Below are 21117 nucleotides of genomic sequence, written 5' to 3'. Positions count from 1 at the left end.
TATGTATTCGGGTGGATGATAATATACACTACAGAAAAAAATTAAAGCAGAGAATAGGAATAGTGGTTGTTGGTTGAGGGATGAAAATTTAAACATTGGGTTCAGAGAATGTCCTTCCCTGCTAAGGTATTGTTTGTGGAAAGAGATGAAGACAAGAAGAAAGAACATACCATGTAGATGAAACAAAGTTGCTGAGAATTACTGTCTCTGAAGTAAAGAAAGGAGCCTGTTTGGTTGGTGCAAAGTTAATTAGAGAGAGAGAGAGAGTAGTTAAGTCAGAGAAGTAGGAAGGACAGGAATGGGCAGGGCCATGATGTACAATGAAATTACTTTGACTTCTACTTTGAGTAAGATGAGAAAACTTAGAAAGGTTTTGAACAGAGAAGGGATGTGCTTCAAATTAAATTTTAACAGGATCATCCTGGTTGTTACTTTAAGTAGAAGCTTGTTGCGGTGCTGTCCAGCGGCTCCGCTCCCGAAGAGGTAAGGACGAACAGAGCAAGACAACACACAGTAACCGCCCTGGAGACGCAGGCTGGTGGCGCAGGTCTGATTTACTGAGGAAGTGTAGTAGCTTCTATAGACCGTGAGGCAACGTGCAAGCAGCTTACTGGCTATGCTAATTTAGCGAGGCTGACTGGTTCACGCGCTCTAGTTGCCGGGGGGAAGGCATGTCCACCGCATGCCTCGGTGCCATCTTTTGGGTGGAACCCCAAAGGCCTTATAGTTAGAGAGGTTTTCCTATGTCTAACAAGGCGTCAGCGGCTTGCCCACAGAAGCTGAGGAGAATAAAGGGTAAATGTATGAAGCTTTTCCAGGGTGCATGCTGAAGTAATTTAGGTGACAGATGTGGTTGTTCAAATTATGGAAATACCAACTGAAGAGGAAAGACATGTCCAGATGCTAGATTTGCTGATGTATTGTATAGTGGATGTGAGAGAAAGAACGATTCCAGTATTTTAGCCTGAGGAACTGGAGTGTATATCAACTGTGGTATGGAAGTCCGTGGGAAAAGGACGATTGAGCAGTAGGGAGCTGAGAGGAGTTCGTTCATGTTAAGTTTGGGATGTCTGTTAGACAGGCAAAAGGAGCTGTCCAGTTGGTTCTTGAAAGTACATTACTGGGCTTTGTGGCTGCAGAGGGGGGATCCACAGAAGGATAGGCTTGAGATACAAATCCAGAAATCATCACATGTGGAAGATTAAAATCATTAGACAGGATGAAATCTGCAAGAGCGTGAGTGTAGTTGGAGAAAGAACATGACAAGAAAGAAGTCTCTGAGGCTTTGCAATATTAAGAGAGATGGAGGAACCAGAAGAGACTGAGAATAAGCTGAGAGAGAGACGGAAAACCAAGCAAGTGCCATATCCTAGAATCAAGTAATAAATTGTTCTAGGAAGAGGGGGTGTTGCTGAGAGTCCAACTGGGCTACAGGCTGAGAAATGGTCATTGAATCAACCTTGAAAAAGCTGTTTCATTGGAATTGAAAGGACAGAAAAATCTGAATGTAGTGGATTCATAAATAATTGGAGTATAGAAATTGTAGAGGTGGGTATAGGTAAAGTTAGGGGATGAGTTGCTCAAGGTAGAGGAGAAAATTAGAACACTGGGAAGTAGATTCAAGAAGTTTTATTTGGGTTTGGTTTTGGTTTTAAGATGGTGGAAAAGGAGCATAACTAAGTGGTGAAGGGAAAAAATGAAACTGAGATAGGAAAATTGACAATAGAAGAATCTCAGCCTTAAAATATAAGTAGCCTTATTAATTTCTGAGGTGAACATTTCTATCACAGAAACTGTGTGTAGAAATACAATATTTTAGAAAAATTTGTTTTTAAAATGTTAAAAACAATTTTAATTATAAAATGACTACAAAAAGAACTTGGCGGTGATCCACTAATTTATCTTATTTTGCTTTTATTCATATATCCATCCTTCAGAAAATTCTCAGATGCCATGCTTGGTTCTATTTCTGTAATTTTTCACTCTCTGTGACCACAGATATGGAATTCTCCCCACCTTTCCAAATTGTAACTTTATCCTATAGGACTCTCTTTATATGTCATACTTGTTTTCTGCACCTCATCAGACAGCAATGGCCAGATTTCTCAATCATTTTCATACTATTTCTTTAAATTCTCAGTTCAACAGCAATGTGTAATCTTTTATTCTACAGCTTCTATCTTTCAGTTAGAGTCCTGAGTACTGTGGAACAAGGAAAAATATTAGCTATGACTATGCCAACAATTATTGAGTATTTATTGAGTATTTATTATGTTTGTCAATGTTCTAAGTTCTTATATTTATTATTTCTTGTAATTGTTACAACAACACTATAAGATAGCCACTATTATAACCTACTGCCATTTAATACTGTACAATTGAGGCTCAGAAAGTTTAAATAAATCAAATCACATAGGTAGTCTGTAGTATAATATTCCTAGCCATGAACTTAAATCACTATGCTACCAGGTCTTTCAACAAAGATTTATTTATATATAATGCCACTTGAGTTATTTATTTGTTATGTGACATTTTGCTATGAGCAGGAGGTGGTTTAAAGTCAAAAACAAAATTATGTCCCTCTACTCACAGCACTAGTAGAAAGCACTATGATCTAGCAGAAAGAAGGCATAAAATTGAATAAGCATGGGTAGGAAAAGCTAATTATTATACTATAATTCTCCCTAAAGCTATTCCCTAGTCATTACTCCTAAAATGTAACCGCTATTCTGACTTCTGTCGTTGTAGTAATTTTGCCTGGTTTTGAACTTCATATAAAGGGAATCATGCAGTGTGTTCTTTGGTGATTGAATTTGTTTGCTCAAAATTATTTTTGTGAGATTGATCCATGTGGTTGTGATTAGCAGGAAGTCATTCTTTGAATTGATGGATAATATTGATTAAATGAATATACCACCATTTATTTATCCATTCTGTGTTTAACAGTATTTGATTTTTCCTGATTTGAAAAATCATGCTGCTACTTGCATTCTTACACAAATCTTTTTGTGAGCATATATATGGATTTCTGTTAAATATACATCAGATAAAAAATATGGAATCAGAAGTTATGTGTATGTTTAGTTTCAGTACATACTACCCATATTCCAAAGTGCCAATGATAGTAACCCTTCTCATTCTCTGTAGGAGTAGGTTATTATGAGAATATGTTGTCACTATTAGTCTATTCAAAAGAGAAAAGCAAGATGTATGCTGGCTGTTGTGTTTTCTTTTTTTTTTTCCTTCCTATGATCTCTTTTTTTTAAATGTTACATTGAAAAAATATAAGATGTCCCCATATACCCCCCACCCCCCTCCCCCCACTCCTCCCACATCAACAACTTCTTTCATCATTGTGGCACATTGATTGCATTTGGTGATTACATTTTGGAGCACTGCTGCACCACATGGATAATAGTTTACATTGTAGTTTACACTCTCCTCCAGTAAATTCAGTGGGTTATGGCAGGATATATAATGTCCAGCATCTGTCCCTGCAATATCACTTAGGACAACTCTAAGTCCCAAAAATGCCACCACATCTCATCTCTTCTTCCCTCTCCCTGCCCTCAGCAACTACTGTGGCCACCTTCTCCACATCAATGCTACAATTTCTTCCATTACTAGTCACAATAGTTCTATAGTAAAGGATCTGTTTCTGAACCATCAATTCGGTTCCATTGGTCTATGTGTCTGTCTTTATGCCAGTACCATGTTGTTTTTACCACTATAGCTAGGTAATATAATTTAAAGTCTAGAGATGAGGGTTTGTTTTTCCTTTTTAAGATATTTCTGTCTATTCAGGACCCCTTACCCTTCCAAATAAATTTGATAATTGTGTTTTCAGTTTTTTAAAAAATGCTGGTGGAATTTTTATCAGATTGCATTGAATCTGTATATCACTTTTGAGTAGAATTGACATCTTATTGATATTTAGTCTTCCAATCCATGAGCATGGAATGTTCTTCCAGTTATTTAGGCCTTTTAAAATTTCTTTTAATATTGACTTGCAGTTTTCTGAATACAAGTGCTTTACATCATTGGTTAAGTTTATTCCTGACTATTTGAGTTTTATCTGTAATATTTAATTTCCACCATTCTTTTGACAGTTTCAGTTGCTTTTATTGATATAATTTTCATTTCGAGACTCTCTTCCAGGCCTCTCTCTTCTGTCTTTTCTTTTCAGGCTCTGGAAAACCCTTTAGTATTTCCTGAAAATCTGGTCTCTTGCTTAGAAATTTTCCCAGTTTCTGTTTATATGTGAATATTCTAAAGTCACCCTCATTTTTGAAATACAGTCTTGCTTACTAGAGTATTTATCCTGTTCTTTAGTTTAGGGCTTCCTGCCTTTTCTCCCTTCCTGGTTGTGCAGTGGGAGCCAAGGATGTAGTTGGTTATAAGCTGTGGAGTATCCAGCTGCCCTCATTACCCCAGGGACCCATGAAGCCTCTCCCAACTTTCTTCTTTGCCAGGAGTAGGGACAGAGTCACAGCTGTGTGGAATAATCCAAATTGTGCAGGCCTAGACTGTAGTTGCCCAGAGACACTGATGTAGCTTCTCATCCCTTTCTTCCCTTCCTGGGGCAGGGATAGAGCTACAGGTGTGGGTAGCAGTCTATGCAGGGAGGGTCCAAGATGACAGCAGTTGCCCCAGTAGACTTCCAATTATTCAGTCTGTGCCAAACAAATGTACCTGCAGTTACCTGGATAGGCTGGTGCAGGGTCTGCCAGGCTCCTCCCTGCCAGAGGTGGGACTGAAGCCTAGACTAGGGCTGTAATCTGATCTGGGTGAAAGAAACTGGTTCCTACCATCACTGTGATTTTTGGTCAGCCGGGCTTCCCCTCATGCTAGAGCAGAGTCAAAATGGTGGCTACCAGCCTCTTTCCAACTAGAACAGTTTCATACCCTAGCTGTTCTTAGGGTTAAACTTTAGCCAGCCAAGTCTACTAATCTGTAGCTGAAACTGGTGGCCAATCATCACTTCCTCTCCTGTTTTTGGGAAAGAGAGCTTCAAATTCCAGCCACAGAGTAGCTCCTGGACACCCCCCTGCTGCCAACATAGGATAATTATCAGCCTCTGCAGCTTGGCTGGTAATTTCCTGGAGAAGCTGGTGTAGGTCCCCCAGCTTCCTCCCTGCTGGAGGTGGGAATGGGGCCTAGGCTAGAGCTGCAGTCTGATCTGAATGGAAAGAAGCGGGTACCTTCCAGCACTGTGATTTTCAGTCATCCCCACTTTTCCTCTTGCCAGGTGTGTAGTTAAGATGGTGGCTCCCAGCCTCTCTGACTTGGACAGGCTCAAACTTTAGCTGTTCTTATAATTATACTATAGCCGCTGAATTTACTCATCAGTAGCTGAAGTTGCTTCCCAACCATCTTTTCCTCCCCTGTTTTGGAGAAGTGGAACTTCCAATTCCAGCAGCAGAACAGCTCCCAAGGCAGCTTGTGCCTCCATTGGAGGATGGGCACTGGTATCCATGGTGTGGAGTTCTTTACTTATGAATCTTCTCTGCAGATGGGCAGTCTCCTCCTTCCATTCCTTCAAGGATGTTGCAAGATTCTCTTTTGGTCTCTTCAAGCCCCCAAGCAGGTGCTTCAGCTAGCTCCAGATTGCTGGAGCTGACTCTGGGAGCTCCTTACTCTGCTTCCATCTTGCTGGTTGTCTCTGAGTTCTTTTTTATAGATATCAACATTTGTGTTGTTTCCAATTTCGGTCTATTATTAACAAAGTTGCTACATATTATCTATGTACGTATCTTTCATTTCCTTGGGTGAATATCTAGGAAGGAACTTTTTGACCATATGGTAAATTTATGTATAACTTTCTGAGAAACTTCCAAGTAGCTCTCCAACGTGGTTATACATTTTTACACTAACATAAGTTATGTACAAGGATTCTAATTCCTTCTCAACTGTGAAAGCAGATGATATTGCCCATCTTTTTCCCATGTCAGTCACTCTTGTGGCTATGTGATAATATTTCAATGATTTATCTCTTTGTGAAAAATAATATCATTTTCTTGTGACTAATGGCCATGTTTATATCTTTTTTTGTGAGGTGATTGTTCATATATTTTACCCAATTTAGGTCATTTTGATTACTGTTTTATTAAGTTGAGCATACTCTTTATGTATTAATCAAGGTTCTCCAGAGAACAGAATTGAGAGAGATTAAAGGAATTGGTTCCTATGACCTTGGGAATTGGAATGTCCAAATTTCGTAGGCAGGCTGCAAACTGGAAAGTCTGAAGCTGTTGAAGTTTAATTCTCTGGAAGATAGCTAGCAGATATGGAAGCAGAAGCTCTTTTTTCTAGCTTCTAAAACCCTAATTCTGGCTTTTAGGGCCTCTAACTGATGAGATTCCCACATTCTGAGGGCAATCTCCGTTATCGATTGTAGATGGAAACAGCCATAGATGTGGTCAATGATTATAGATGCAAATTCATATATGAACATATATGAACTTGTTAACAACCAAGTCAGTGCTTGCTTGACCAACTGGACACTGTGTCCTTAACTAGACTCAAGTCCTTTATGAGATATCTGTATCATTAGTATTTTATCTCCATTGTATGGCTTGCCTTTCATTTTATTAATGATGTTTTCAAATGAGTAGCTTTTAATTTTAATTAAATATAACTTTTATTTTATTTTTTACAGTTTAAAACCTGTCTATCCCAAGTTCATAAATTTCTCAACATTGATTTCAGTTAAAACTTTTGAGTTATGGCTATTACTCTTATATCTATGTTCCATTTCAAGTTAATTTGTGTGAGGTAAGCATTGAATTGACTTTTTTTGTCACCCATGCAGGTATAAAGCTTGATTTCTTGGGGAAAAAAATGCCATTTACCCATGAAATTACTTGGGCATCTTGGTAAAATTAATTGATTATAAATCAATGAGTGATGAGTCTATATTTGGACATGGTAGCATGTTCCATTAATTTTAATAATCTATTCTCATATCAATATATATTTGGCTTGTCATCTCTGTAGTAAGCCTTGAACTCAGGTAGTATATTTACCCCAACTTTATATTTTTTAAGAATCATTTTGATGACTACAGGTCACTTGCATTGCCATATAAATTTTAGAATCAACTTGCTATTTTCCTCAAAAAAAAAAAGCCCAGAGAATCGTAACTGGGATTGCATTCCATCTTTATATATATTTTGGGAGAATGGATTTCTTAATAGTATTGCATGTTACAATGAACACAGAATATCTCTCATTAATTAATTTATTCTGTAGATATTTATGTATTTATTAGTCTATATTTTCTTTATTTTCTCTCAGCAATGTTTTCTAGTGTGCAGTACACAGGTTTTGTAAATAATTTATTAAACTTACCCTGAAGTACTTCATTTTTAAGCCACTTTAAGTAGCCTACTTTTTAATTGAATTTTTCCAATATTTTGTTGCTCTTTTATATAAATAGAATGAGTTTTTATATGGACCTATACATCATGACTTGTTATATCCCATTATTAGTTTTTGTAGGGTTTCTGTGTATTCCTTAGGATTTTTTCATGTATTATTATATTATCAGTTTATGAGGGCAGTTATATCTTTCCCTGCCTTTCTATGCCTTTTATTTCTTTTTCTCACCTTATTTTACCAGCTGGACCTGACCTAAAATATCAAACAAATATGGTGAAAATAGACACACTTTGTTCTTGTTCTTTATTTAGTCTCACTAGGGATGTTGCCTTTATTGTGTTGAGGAAATTCCTTCTATTTCTATTTTTTTGAGAGTTTATATTTGTGTGCAATACACAAACTGGTGTTGAATTTTGTCAAATGCTTTTCTGCATGGAGGGTTGTTCTCCTTTATTCTGAGAATATGATAAATATTACTTATATTTAATTGATATGTTACATTACATTCTTGTGCTAAATCAAATCTGATCCTTGTGTTTTATCATTTCATATATTGATTTGCTTTGCTATTGTTTTGATAAGGATGGTGTGTGTGATAGAAAGCAAGAGAGAGGGAGGGAGAAAGGATGGAGGGAGAGAGAACACTATTTCTTTAAGAGCTTAAGGGCTATTCAGATCTTCTGTTTCTTGTGCTAGTTTTGCTAATTTGCATCTTTTCAAGAATTTTTATTTTATTTTATATAAATTGCATACTTTTAAACATAAACTTATTCAAAATAATCCTTTAATATTAATACGGTTTGGAGAATCTATAGTAATGTGGACTTGCTTGTTGCCGCTATTGGTAATTTGTGTCTTTTCTCTGTGCTTGAGTAGTCTAGGTTGGGCTTATCAGTTTTACTGATATTGCCAAAAATTACCTTTTGGTTTATTTGATTCTCCCCTAGTTTCCCATTTCATTGATTTCTTCTTCTATCTTTATTTTCTATCATTCTTCTTTCTTTGGGTTTAATCTCCTTTTTATGGTGAAACCTTAAATTCTTGATTCCTTCCCTTTTTCTTTTTAATATTAACAAACAAAAGTATAAATTTCCCTAGAAACATAGTTTTATTTGCATTCCACAAATTTTGGTATGTTGTGCTTGTGTCTCCATTCATTTTTTAATATGTCCCAGTTTCTCTTGTGATATCTTCTTGACCCATGGATTTTTCAATAGAGTGTTATTTAATTTTTTAAAAAGAATCTATTTTTTCTATTACATATTGGTGTAATATTTACCAATATATAAAATTATATGTACCAATTTATATTAGGCAGTATGTTATGCCACATATCATTTTGTTGAGGATAAAAATTATTTCCACTTTACTCAGAAAATATACACTATGATTACATTCTTTTAAACTTTCTAGATACCTGTTTCATTTCCCAGTCTTTTGTGGTTTATGTTTCTATCAGGTATCATTTTTCTTTAGCCAGAAGACCTTTCTTTACTTTTTCTGATAATGAAAGATACTGGTTACAAGTAATAACAGTGCTTGATTGTCTCAAAATTTCTTATTCTTCATTTTTGAAGTTAAATTTCATTGGCTAAAGAATTATAGATTGATGGTGTCTTTTTTTCCCCCTGCAACAACATACAGGTGCTATTTTATTGTTTTTTGGTGTGCATGTCCTCTGATGAGAAACCAGCAGCCATTTTCATCATTGTTCACCATTGTTCCCCTGTGTGTAATGTATCTTTTTCCTTCAGGCTATTCTAAGATATTAATTTACCACTAGATTTCAGCAGTTTCATTATGATGGAACTAAGAGTTAATGGTTTTTACCAAATTTGAAAAATTTTTCCAACAATAATTCTTCTAATAGTTTTTTCTGCCTTATTTCCTACTTTTAAGTACCCTAGACTACTTCGTGTTTCTTCCTCTAATTTTTTCTGCATTGTCTAATCTGCTACTTATCCCATGCAATATATTTGATATACTGTATTTTTCTCTAGAAGTTAAACTTAGATCTTTTTATACCTTCTTTTTCTACAATATGTTCACTTTTTTTAAATCCTTGAGAATATATTAAACTATATTTGCAAATGTCTTGATGCTCCTACCATAGAGAGATGAAATCTGTTTCTTCCCATGAAATTAGTGTGTTTTGTGACTTTTTTCCAACAGAGTAGTTTTAAGTGACATTATACAACTTCTAGTGCTAGCAAAACCAAAACAAAACAAGAAACAATTCTCTCATTATCTTACTCGTACCTATGAGGCAAGCTGTCTGATTGCGGTTGCCAGTGCATAAAAGAGTTGAACAAACCCTTGCCAAGAAACTATTTGGGGAATCACTGAAACAATATGAACAAGTTCTTTTAAAATTCTTGCCTGCCAATTTCATCTTCTTTATTATTTCAGGATCTATTATGTGATAGTGAAGTTCATGTGTCAACTTTGTCAGGTAATGGTGCCTGGTCATTTGGTCAAGCAAGCACTTGCCTAATTGTTACTGTGAGGAAGTTTTGTGGATTTCAATCATTAGTACCTGGATAACCTCTATAGCTGATCTACAATTGATGGAGGAGACTGCCTTCAGTAATGAGGGAATGTCTCTTAGTCGAAAGCCTTAAAAGGAGATGTGGTAATTCCAGCAGGCAGAAGAGGGAAAATTCCCATCTCTATTTCAGTCCGCCAGGTCCTCCTGGAGATTTCATCAAGGACCTTCATCATCATTCCTGACTTGCAGCCTGCCCTATGGAATTTTGAGCTTGTGTACTCCCAAAGTTGCATGAGGCAATCTTATAAAATCTCATAATATGTTTTCCTTCAGAACCTTAATACATATTACTACAGATTTACTCTCAACCCCCAACCACCTCCACACACACATACACATACTTGGATCATATTTTTCTTCTTCTTTGCATGTCTAGTAATTTTTGAGTGGATGCTGGTAATTGTGATGTTACGTTTTTGGGCATTTGGATTTTGTTCTTTCTTTAATGACTGTGATTCCCTTTCAAGAATATTTTTATGTTTTTTAAGATGTAGGAATAGTTTGACCTTCCTTCTAGGAAGTACCACTTCTAGGGTCACTATTGAATGTCTTGAGTGCTCAACAAAGTCTCTATTCAACAAGGTCTGTACAATCTGGCTAGTAAAAACTTGAATGTCCCCAAGAATTGTGTGGGTAGATTTTGAAAATTATTCAGTTTAAAGCTTCTTAGTGATTAGTTTTTCTATGCCCTGCCTCATAGAATTTTACCCTGTGCATGTAAAGCTTGTTATTCAACCAAAGACTCGAGAATCTGCATAGCACCCTTTTTTCTGATAGTCTGTCCTTCAACTCAAGAAGACTGCCATTTTCTGCTTGGGATATTTCATTCTATGCTTGAATTCAAAAGGTAATTATGCACAGAGCTGGGGCAACAATAAGGCTTACTTCCATGTTTCCCTTCTCTCAGGGATTACAGTCCTATGTTTACAATCCTATGTTTACAATGTAACAAACAACTGTTACGTATTTGTCCAATTTTCTAGTTTTTTACTAGGCACATCTAGTTCAGTTATCCAGTTACTCCATTGAGACTAGAATTGGAACGTCCCAATCAACTTAAATTGAATGTAATTACTGTAAAATTTAGTTTATATCTACCACGCTGCAATTTTAATCTCTTTATCCCACTTGCATTATCTCATTATTTTGTATTAATCACGTTTTTATTATTAATATTGCTTACGGTATCTATGAACTCATTAGCTCATTTATTAGTTATTTTATTATTGTGTTAGTGTTTCTCAAAGAGAAAAAGAGATTATAACATGTTTTATCGACATTACAGACTAATAAATCTTTATCATCATTCCTCTTTTTCCCAACTCTTATGCTTATGGTGCTTTGAATTTTATTCCACAGAAGTTTCTGACCTCATTAGACTTTAGAATTATTGTTTTAAAAAGTATCTATTCATTTGTATTTATCCATATTTTTTAGCTTTTTCACCATTCTTCATTTCTTACACATTTATTAATTCTATCTGTAGTTATTTTTCTTCTATCTAAACTTCTCCTTCTAATGTTTTAGTGCTGATCTGATACTAAAAAATTCTCTCAGCATCTGTTTGCTGAAACTGTCTTTAATTTTTCTTCCTTTTAAAAATTATTTTGACTGTGGGTTGTATTCTGTGTTCTCATTCATTTTATTCCAGCATTATAAAAATGTCATTTAATGTTTCCTGGTTTTTATCTCTTTTGTCTTCTGTTTTGAGAGGATATCTGCTCCTTTGAAGATAAAATGTCTTTTTTCTGGATCTTCAAAAATATTTTCTTTGTTTTTTTACTTTTTCAGAAGTTTTAAGCACTGTCAGGTTTTGTTATTCTTTCTTAAGTCTATAGCTTGATGTCCTACACTATGTTTATGAAATTTGCATTCAGCTCTTCAAATATTGCTTCTTTACAGTATTTTTTCTATCCCTCCTATCTTACTAAGACTCAAACTACATGTATATGCTAAAACATTTCTCCATGTCCCTATATATCTTATGCTTTTTCTTTCTTTTCCATCCTTTTTGACCTTCACAGTGTCTATAGGTTATTTTCTATTGACTTATCCTTCAGTTGATATTCTTTTTTTCTGTTTTTATTCTACTTTAAGCCAATATACAAAGATCTTAATTTCAATAATTATATTTTTGTTATAGAATTTTCATTTTATTTTTTGTAGATTCCAGTTCTCTAATGATATATCCATCTTGTAATTTATTTATTTGAACATATTAACCACAGTTATTTTAGCGCCTATGTCTGATAATTTAATAATGGACATGGTGTATGAAAAAAAAAGATAGATGCTGATTGAGATTAGGTGCCTAGGTCAGAACCAATAATCTAATTAAATCTAATGGAGACTGAGTTGACTTGAAACTAGGTTACCAGTAATTTCATGTTTCTGTCTAATTTCTTCATAGCGTGCAACCCCACTGGGATGCTAACTGAGAGTGTGTATTGTATTCAAGGGACCACCTCTTTTACAGATCCTGAGCTCCTTTTCCCTCCTCTTCATCACCATTAGACTATAAATGCCAAACTGCTTTTCCAGGACTTTCTGCTCAGGTTCTTAGTCTCTTCCCCTGTGGAGCTGAAGGATTCTGTGAGCACTTCATAGTGGATCCGCTGGATGCTGAGCTCCCTTCCTTGAGATACCATGGCCTGGGATCTTGGTCTCTTAAGTTCAGGCTGATTTTCCAACATTGAACATAAATTTTTGTTTTCAAATCCTATGGGTTTGTCAAAATCTCTGCCTGGCTTCTCATTCTCATGCTCAATGCCAAGAACTGGTAAATACATGGCTGGCAATGTCTGTGCATTTATTTGAGGTGCCATATTTGGAGGCATCAAGGGCACTCAAGTCCTGCTTCCCTCGACAACACTCTGATGGCTTCAAAATGTGGGTGTTTTTCTAGACTTTTTGATTGATCTCATCAGGATCAAATTATTTAATCATAGCTGGAAATGAATAACATTTTTATTAAACATTTCAAATGAATAATCTGTGTTTAAGCTATATTTCACAACTCTTAACAGTGGTTAAATACTTGATCACAGATGTATAAATGTACTACATACATTGTAGCAGTTTGATATGATTATGAATTCCAAAAACAGATATTGGATTATGTTTGTAATCTGATCTTTACCTGGGAGTGTTTAAGTTATGATGAGGGCTTTGATGAAAAGACATGGCAAAAGACAGAGTGAGGGTTTTTGATGTTGGAGGTTTGATGTTGGAGTTTGATGCCGAAACCTTAAGCTGGAACCCCAGGAAGTAAGCTCACAGAAAAAATGAAACAAGCCCCAGGAAGAGAGGAAACCTGAGCCCAGGAAGAAGCAAGTCCTGAAAAGAGAGGAACCCTGAACCCAGAAAGAAGCAAGACCCTGGAAGAGAGGAATCCAGGAAGCCTGAACCCTGGCAGACTTTGGCAGCCTTCTTGCTTCAATACATGAAAATAGACTTTGGTGAGGGAAGTAATTTATGCTTATGGCCTGGTATCTGTAAGCTCCTACTCCAAATAAATACCCTTTATAAAAACCAACCAATTTCTAGTATTTTGTATAAGCATGCCTTTGGCTGTCTAACACATATATATTTTATATTAATCAAAATTGAAATCAAGCCATGGAAGTAGACTTTACAAATGAATGCAAAATATTTTTATGTCCATGATTGTATAAATGCTTTTCCCTAATACAGTAAGAATTATAATTCACACCATAAATGGAAAGACTGTAGATAAATAACCAATAGCAAATATATACACACACACTATTGCACAGGCCCACATATATACACAGAAATACACCAATATTCCCAGTATCTATATTGGGTAAAAAAAAGTAGTAAGTATTAAAAGATGTGCAGATTCTTAAAAGGGAAATAGAAAAGTAAATCAACTAATATTTCTGAAATGCTTCTGTGGCACTGTTATGGCAGAGAAACATGTACTGATGTTTAATTAACTCTAAAATCAATTTTGAATTAGAAATACTAATTTCATCCCATAATAAATCCATAATTGCATAATAAATTTAATAGTTTTCAACAGTCTTTAGCTGGATTTTTGTAGTAGAAAGTACAAAATGTTAAATTTTCATTCAGTTATTCCATAAGCCAGGCTCTGGACTTTTAGCATATTCAGATGGGCTAAGAACATTATTTCCTATATTGTTGTGCAATGGTTGTTGAAAATAATTCTACAGTTAACTTGGTATTTGCCAAAATATAATTTCAGCTGATGTAAAACTTTTATTTATTGTACTTATTGCATAGATGAATGAGGCAATCTATAAATTCAAGTAATACAGGCATACCCTATATTCTGATTATGCTGGCATGGAAACCATACTGGCTATATAATGCCAAACTCTATTTTGGATCTTCTGCCATTGACATTGTAGGCGGTCTCTAATGAAATATCTGAGAGTACACCTATCTTGTTATTTTTCATCAGACCCAATCCTAGAGAGCTGGTATGAAAGCCTTTTCTCCATTACCTCTCACCTCTTTTAGTAATAAGTACTTCTGTCTTCCACTTTGACCCTCCTCTGTCCATGCTTATTCTATAGATGATGGGAGCCTCTATTCCTGGCTTTTCCAAATGTCCCTCTGCACACCACACTTAACAAACTCATTCTTTTGGGGACATACTTAAAGTGATCAGTCAAATGTGTTAATAAATGTGTTGACCAGGCTTCTTTAAAAAAATTCATTTTAAGTATATTGCATATAAACTATTTTAATACAGAGAAACAGAAACTTATACAAAGTGTTGGCGACACTGAGAGGCAATGGTCCCAAAGTTTGGTTTAGCAAATTCTGAACTGCAAGGATTGCAGCACTTAAAGGGTTAATTCAGTGGAGGGTATTTGAAAGCCAAGGATAAGACCCCATGTCTATAGACTGCAGATGCCCACTCATGCACTTGCAGCTACTGCCCAAGCAATGCCTTTTTTATCTTTTAGTTCTTTTTCTTGGAATCTAATGGAAACAACGTTGGAAACAGAATTTGAGAACTATCTTTCTATTATTTTACTTTCTATTGGGTATCAGAAAAGAGCTTAGAGGATGGAGATGTTACTTAGTATCAGCAAATATATCTCACATAGTGGGTCCAAATGGACTTGTAGGCACCTCTTTCAATAATATTTTCATATAAAAAGTAGTCTTTATTATTTTAGCCCATGCAGATTTTATCATGTAGCCTGATAAACTGAAATAAACTAGTTGTCATCTATTGTTTTCTTAATGACTCAAATTAATAATCAGATTTTCACCTCCTGGTTAGTAATTTTATTTCAAGATACCTTTAGTGTTTGATGATACCAGATACATGGGCAGCCTTAATTTTTATAAAATTTAGAATAATGAAAAATAATATTCAAAACTCTACTCTGTTTTCTAGGGACTAGTTATTAGAAGAGTGGATTAGATTAGAAAACATAAATTGATATTTTGCAGAAGGTTTTAGTTTGTGTAAGGCTGCCATGCAAAATACCAGAAATGGGTTGGCTTTTACAATAAGGATTAATTAGGTTAAAATCTTACAGTTCCAAGGCTGTGAAAGTGTCCAAATCAAGGCATCATCAGAGATGTGTCACACTAAAGGCTGGCTGCTGGAGTTCCTGGATTCCTCCATGTAGCAAGGCAAATAGTGGCTGGTCTCCACCTTCTTCTCCAGGCTCACGTTCTCCCCAAGCTCAGCCTAAGCTCAGCCTTGGGCAATCAGGCCTGTGGCTCATCTCACCCCTCTCCTCTGGCCCTGGAGTCCTCCCTCACATGGGAGGGTAAAATGGCGGCTTCTTTCTCTGTGCCTTTGCATGTTTCTTCTGTTTATAAAGGACTCCAGCAAGAGGGCTGAGACCCACCCTGGGTCGTGCCTCATTGAAGTAATCTAATCAAAGGCCCCCAACAGAATTCAGTCCAATCAAAGGGTCCACACACCCAGGAATGGACCAATTTAAGAACATAATTTTCTGGGGTCTGCATAAAAGACTCAAATCAACACACAGCACTTCAGATTCAGGTGATTACAATGACCTAGCTATCGATATGGCACATGAAGATAAATCTATAAAAATGTGCTCAACTGAGAGATGAATTATGAGTTGGAGAGCCAGGTAAGAGCTCAGTACGAGTAGCGTACAGTGTCCAATTCCAAGACGCATTGTACATTCAGATGGTGGCAGCTCTGATGTCCCACAAATGGATGTCCCTCTGACCAGCAACTGGCCAAAGTACCCAGATTAGTATTTCAGAGCCTGATAGGTCTGTCAGTGGGCATTTTCATTAGAATGTGACAGGATTGTAAGTGTCACGTCTCTGGGTGAACAAATGGAAGGCTCAGAATGAGAGATCCTGGCAAGATGTATATTTAAGTGGGAAAATTTGAAACTCTAAGTCAGTGAAGAATTGGTGTAAATGCACAGAACTTTATTGATGAGGAAATGATTTATCAAATATGGGAAACTGTATGAGGACAGGTGCTAAGAAGCTGCGCTTCCACAGTCAGAACCCCTAAGTATGGAAGGAGCCTTGATGCTAAGTCACAGAGCTGCTCAGTTCAGTCTTCCAGCAACAGGGGGCCAGATATTCTCAAAATCATTTTAAAAGAAAAATGGCTGTTAGGGCAATAGGTAAATACTACCTAGCTACGGAGCAAGAACCAGGAAGGAAGGAGGGCCCAACAGTGGGTTCCTGATACTAATGGCTATGCTTTTGAGGCTATACATCTGCAATAAGAACAAGGCCTAGAGTAGCACTGTGCCTGGGAGTTTCCTCCTGACAGCCTTCATGTTACTCAAATGTGGCCACTCTCACAGCCAAACTCAGCATGTAGATGCAGTGCATTCCCCCCAATGTGGGACATGACACCCGGGGATGAGCCTCCCTGGCACCGAGGGATCACTACCACATACCAGCTGAAGATGCAACTAGAAAATGACCTTGAATTAAAGGTTCAATACGGATCAGCAGAATATCCCTGTCTACATATAATAACATGACTTCAAAATGCTGTTTGACCTAATATAAGGGGGAAATGGAAAGGAGAAATGAGATTATAAGGCTATGAGTCTCTAAAAAAGAGTCTGGAGGTTGTCAGAAGGAATGCCCTTATGCACAACTGAGCAGAGTCTAAGAGACAGATAAAGTAGATACAACCCCAGGTATTGGTTCTTCTGAGGGATAAAGAGACCCACGGGTTCTATGGTCATGGCAGATGGGGTTCACTGCCATGGCAGATGGCCCTTCTTTGGAGCTGGTGTTTCTACATGATGGAATTGAACTCGGAGGGGATCTCTTCCCACAAGACTTGCATGCTACTTTATTGGAATTGTAGCTGGTGTAGATATATTTAGGGGATTTGAATTTCTGGACTGATAATATGACACCCAGGCCCAGAGCCTCAACAGACTTCAGCTCCTACACTTTGATTTATTGGACTGACCCCACTCAGCTAACATGGAGTTGAAGAATGTCAACCACCACACCATGGAGCCTAGAGTGTCTACAACTGAAAGCAGGAGGAGTGCATCCAGTATCCATGTGGAATCTAAGCCCCCACTTGACATAGATGTGCAATGGACACAACCAATCCAATGTCCACAGAGAAAATGTGGAATGGGTGTGGGAAGGGTAGCCATGGTGGCTGCTGGGTTTGGGGAATGGGAGGAAGAGATGAGAGGTGGAGGCGTTTTCGGGACGTGGAGTTGTCCTGGGTGGTGCTTCACGGACAATTACAGGACATTGTAGACCCCCCCAGGGCCCACTGGATGGAACGGGGGAGAGTGTGGGCTATGATGTGGACCATTGACTACGGGGTGCAGTGATGTTCAGAGATGTACTTACTGGGTGCAATGGATGTCTCACGATGATGGGAGAGAGTGTTGCTGTGGGGGAAGTGGGGGGTGGGGGCGGTGGGGTTGATTGGGACCTCGTATTTTTTTAATGTAATTCGTAAAAATAAATAATTTTAATTAAAAAAAAAAAGAAAGAGATTATTGCACGTAATCCAGACTCGAGAAGAAAAGTAAGATGTTTATGGCATGAATTTTGAAGGCAGAAAGACATGAGTTCATGTCTAGAGCACCTTAAGCACTCTTTTTGGGCTTCAAGGTGACAACTCCACTTCAAAGAGTTTTTTAGGTATAAAATGGCATGATATATGTGAAGTTGACCACAGTCTGTAACACCAAATAAATGTTAGCTACTAATAATAATAACAACATGAGTTTGCAAAAGGGAATTATCAATTAGAATAAAAAAATACTTCATTAAAAAAATAAGTGAAACAATAATACGTTGGTGTAGTTAGATGTGAACAGCCATTGTTACCCACTCTATATAGATAGCTTAAGCAGAAGAGTTTAGGGGATACCAAAGTGTTTTCATTAGAGTAAGCAAAGCTACCTGCTGCAAAATGCAACCCCCAAATCTGAAACAACAATTTACACAGGAGAGGATAAGAGAGCTAAAGTTTCATGCCAGGGGATCTAAAGTGCCAGACCTGTGTGTGGGCTCTGAAAAATTCCACCCACGCTCCATTAGTCAGAACTCAATCCCATATTCCCAGCACAGCTGCCGCAGAGGTGGAGCACGCTCTGAGCCAAGCATGATGAATGGTGCACTGCACACATGGACTGTCTTGGCCACAGACTCTGCCAGGGTCAGAGAGCCTCAGGCAACCTCTCGTGGATGATTTCAGCAGTGGCAGCCTTGCCATTGCTCCCCCAGGAGCCAGGACCCCCAAGAGGCCAAGAGCTCTGTACTTCCCAAGAACCTGCCACCACGGCCACCGCAGCTCCAAGATCAATCCCCCTGCCTGTGTCCACCCCCCTCCACTGCTCACCTTCAAGTCCAGGTGCCGCCCAGGTGGGACTGATGGACAGAAACTGGTGCTCATTATTAGGCCTTGGCTGCAAGGGCATCTGGGCATGTGCATTCTATGGCTTTACTCGAGACAGGAAGGACCTAGAATGTGTAAGAGAAATAGCAAGATTATTCTAAGATGTGTGTGGTTGAAAATGACAAATATCCACTAAAATATGCCAAAGGAGTATTTGGGAGGTGTGGGGATCAGGGCATATGGAAACCCCCTATATTTTTCATGTAACCTAAGTATCTTTGAAAAAAAATAGCTGTAATATGGTGGCATCTCCTGGACATTGTGATTGCCCTGAATGACGTTGCAGTGACAGATACAGGTCATTATATATCTTATCATAACTTACATAAATGTGTGGGAGAAAGTTTAAATTATAATGTTAAGTATAATCCACAGTTAGTGGCAATGCTTCAATAGGTGTTCATCTTTTACCTTTAAAACGCTTCAGTGTGTTTCCTGAAAACAAGAATGTTCTCTTACATAATTACAATATAATTATCAAAATGAGCAATTGACACTGATCCAATAGTGTTATCTAATTTACAGACCTTGTTCTGGTTTCTCCAACAAATGTATTTTGTGGCAAAAGGAAATTAAATATCATATGTTACTGTTTCTCTATAGTCTCTTTTAATGCAGAATAATTTCTCAGCCTTTCTTTGTATTCCATGACCATGACATTTTAAAAAGTACAGATGAGGTATTTTGTAGAATGACCATCAGTTAGGGTTTGTTTGATGTTCCCTCATGATTAGATTTGGATTATACATTTTGGTAGGAATATCAAAAAAGGATATGGTGTTCTTTTCAGTGCATGGTATCAGGAGGCACATGGTATTGCCCTGTCTCATTACTTACGATGTTAACTGACCACTTGGCTAAATTGTAGGCATCTGTCAGTCTCTCCAGTACAAACTTACTATTTTTCTCCTTTGTTACTAAAAAAATATCTTGTGAAGGGGATACTCTGAGTCTATGTGATTATCTTTATTCTTCAAACTTTCCCCTACTAATTTTGGCATGCTGTGATGATTCTTGCATAAAACAGTCTTTATTATGATGACTGTCAAATACTGATTGCTTAATGCAATCAATTCAAATTGTGAACACTTCAAGAATTTGTGTGTCATTCTTGTGCATGGGTCATACTAATCTTTTCTGTATTGTTCTGGTTTTAGTATATGTGTCAACAAAGCATGTTCACTAAGGGACAGAGAATTCATAATCTCACAATCCTAATGTAACTCTTCATTTCTACATATGTTCTTACATTCTTTGTTTGGATATAGCACAATTTACACAATCTGTAAATGTAAAATATACACAATTTTTCAGTTATGCCATTTTCCATACAATATTTCTAATATTATAGCTCTATAATATTCTTAACACCTATTAACATTCTTCCTTCACTCTGTAGAGTCTTCTAGATTTTTTCAATGCCATGCTTGCCCTCACCTCTGTCCTAACTGATAGTTCTCAACCATGAAATGAATCCCAGCACAGCCTCTTGGTTGATGTTTCAGTGCAAATGATACATCTGTGATGAACTTCAACTAAAGCATATTGGTCTCCCTGGTTAGACTGGAATTCCCCTGTTACCTAGGACGATACCAGCACTTCCTAGATTCCAGTGAATGCGGGTGGATGATCGAGTACCCTGCTGCTCAGCCTTCCTATTGTTTCCATTTTGTACTGCATGTACTAATGAACGTATTTGTTCATACACTGTTTCCAGTAATAACAAAACCAAAAGTTTAACTGCATTCATCCTAATGGGCCAGAGACACATTCATTTTCTTTTCCTTCTTTTCTCTTTCTTGTTTTTAGTTCAATTTTGAGTTTATGATTCAGATTTTAGTAGTCACACATGATGGACTTAGCAGTATCAGTTTCAACAAACCTAAATTTTATCTTGGATACAAGAGCTTTTATAGACTGAAGGAAAGAAATTCTGTTTTAATTTAACTAACTGAAGATGCTCCTCTGAAATCTTCAGTAAGATACTAATTGCTTGTTAACCATAAATAATCACTCAGTCTTCTACCTCTGATCAAATTATCATGTCATTCCAGGATCTGCATCGATGTTTGGAATGTGTTCAGGAAAACGAAATCAATCTAAAATATTTTACATAGCTCAGTACAGCTCAAGAAATCTCCATACAATTAAATATTCTCATGGCCCTTTATATTTTACTGATGTGGCAGTCGCTGCTCAGAGAGGCTAAATAACTCACAGAAATTGGAGGATGAAACCCAGCTTTCTTGTCTTCCCTCTTTTGCCACTCCATAACTTATATTACTAA

At 37.0% G+C, this 21117-nt stretch overlaps 1 non-coding gene across 1 annotated transcript; it reads right to left on the bottom strand.

The window, feature by feature from the left end:
- Window positions 1-19904: 19904 nt before the first annotated feature.
- Window positions 19905-20013, bottom strand: LOC111767023 (U6 spliceosomal RNA). The gene has a single exon (XR_002798919.1). It is a non-coding gene; the product is annotated as a U6 spliceosomal RNA (small nuclear RNA).
- Window positions 20014-21117: the final 1104 nt, after the last annotated feature.

This window comes from Dasypus novemcinctus, chromosome 29, assembly GCF_030445035.2.
Source record: "Dasypus novemcinctus isolate mDasNov1 chromosome 29, mDasNov1.1.hap2, whole genome shotgun sequence".
Lineage (NCBI taxonomy): Eukaryota > Metazoa > Chordata > Mammalia > Cingulata > Dasypodidae > Dasypus > Dasypus novemcinctus.
This window is presented reverse-complemented; position numbering and strand designations above follow the sequence as displayed.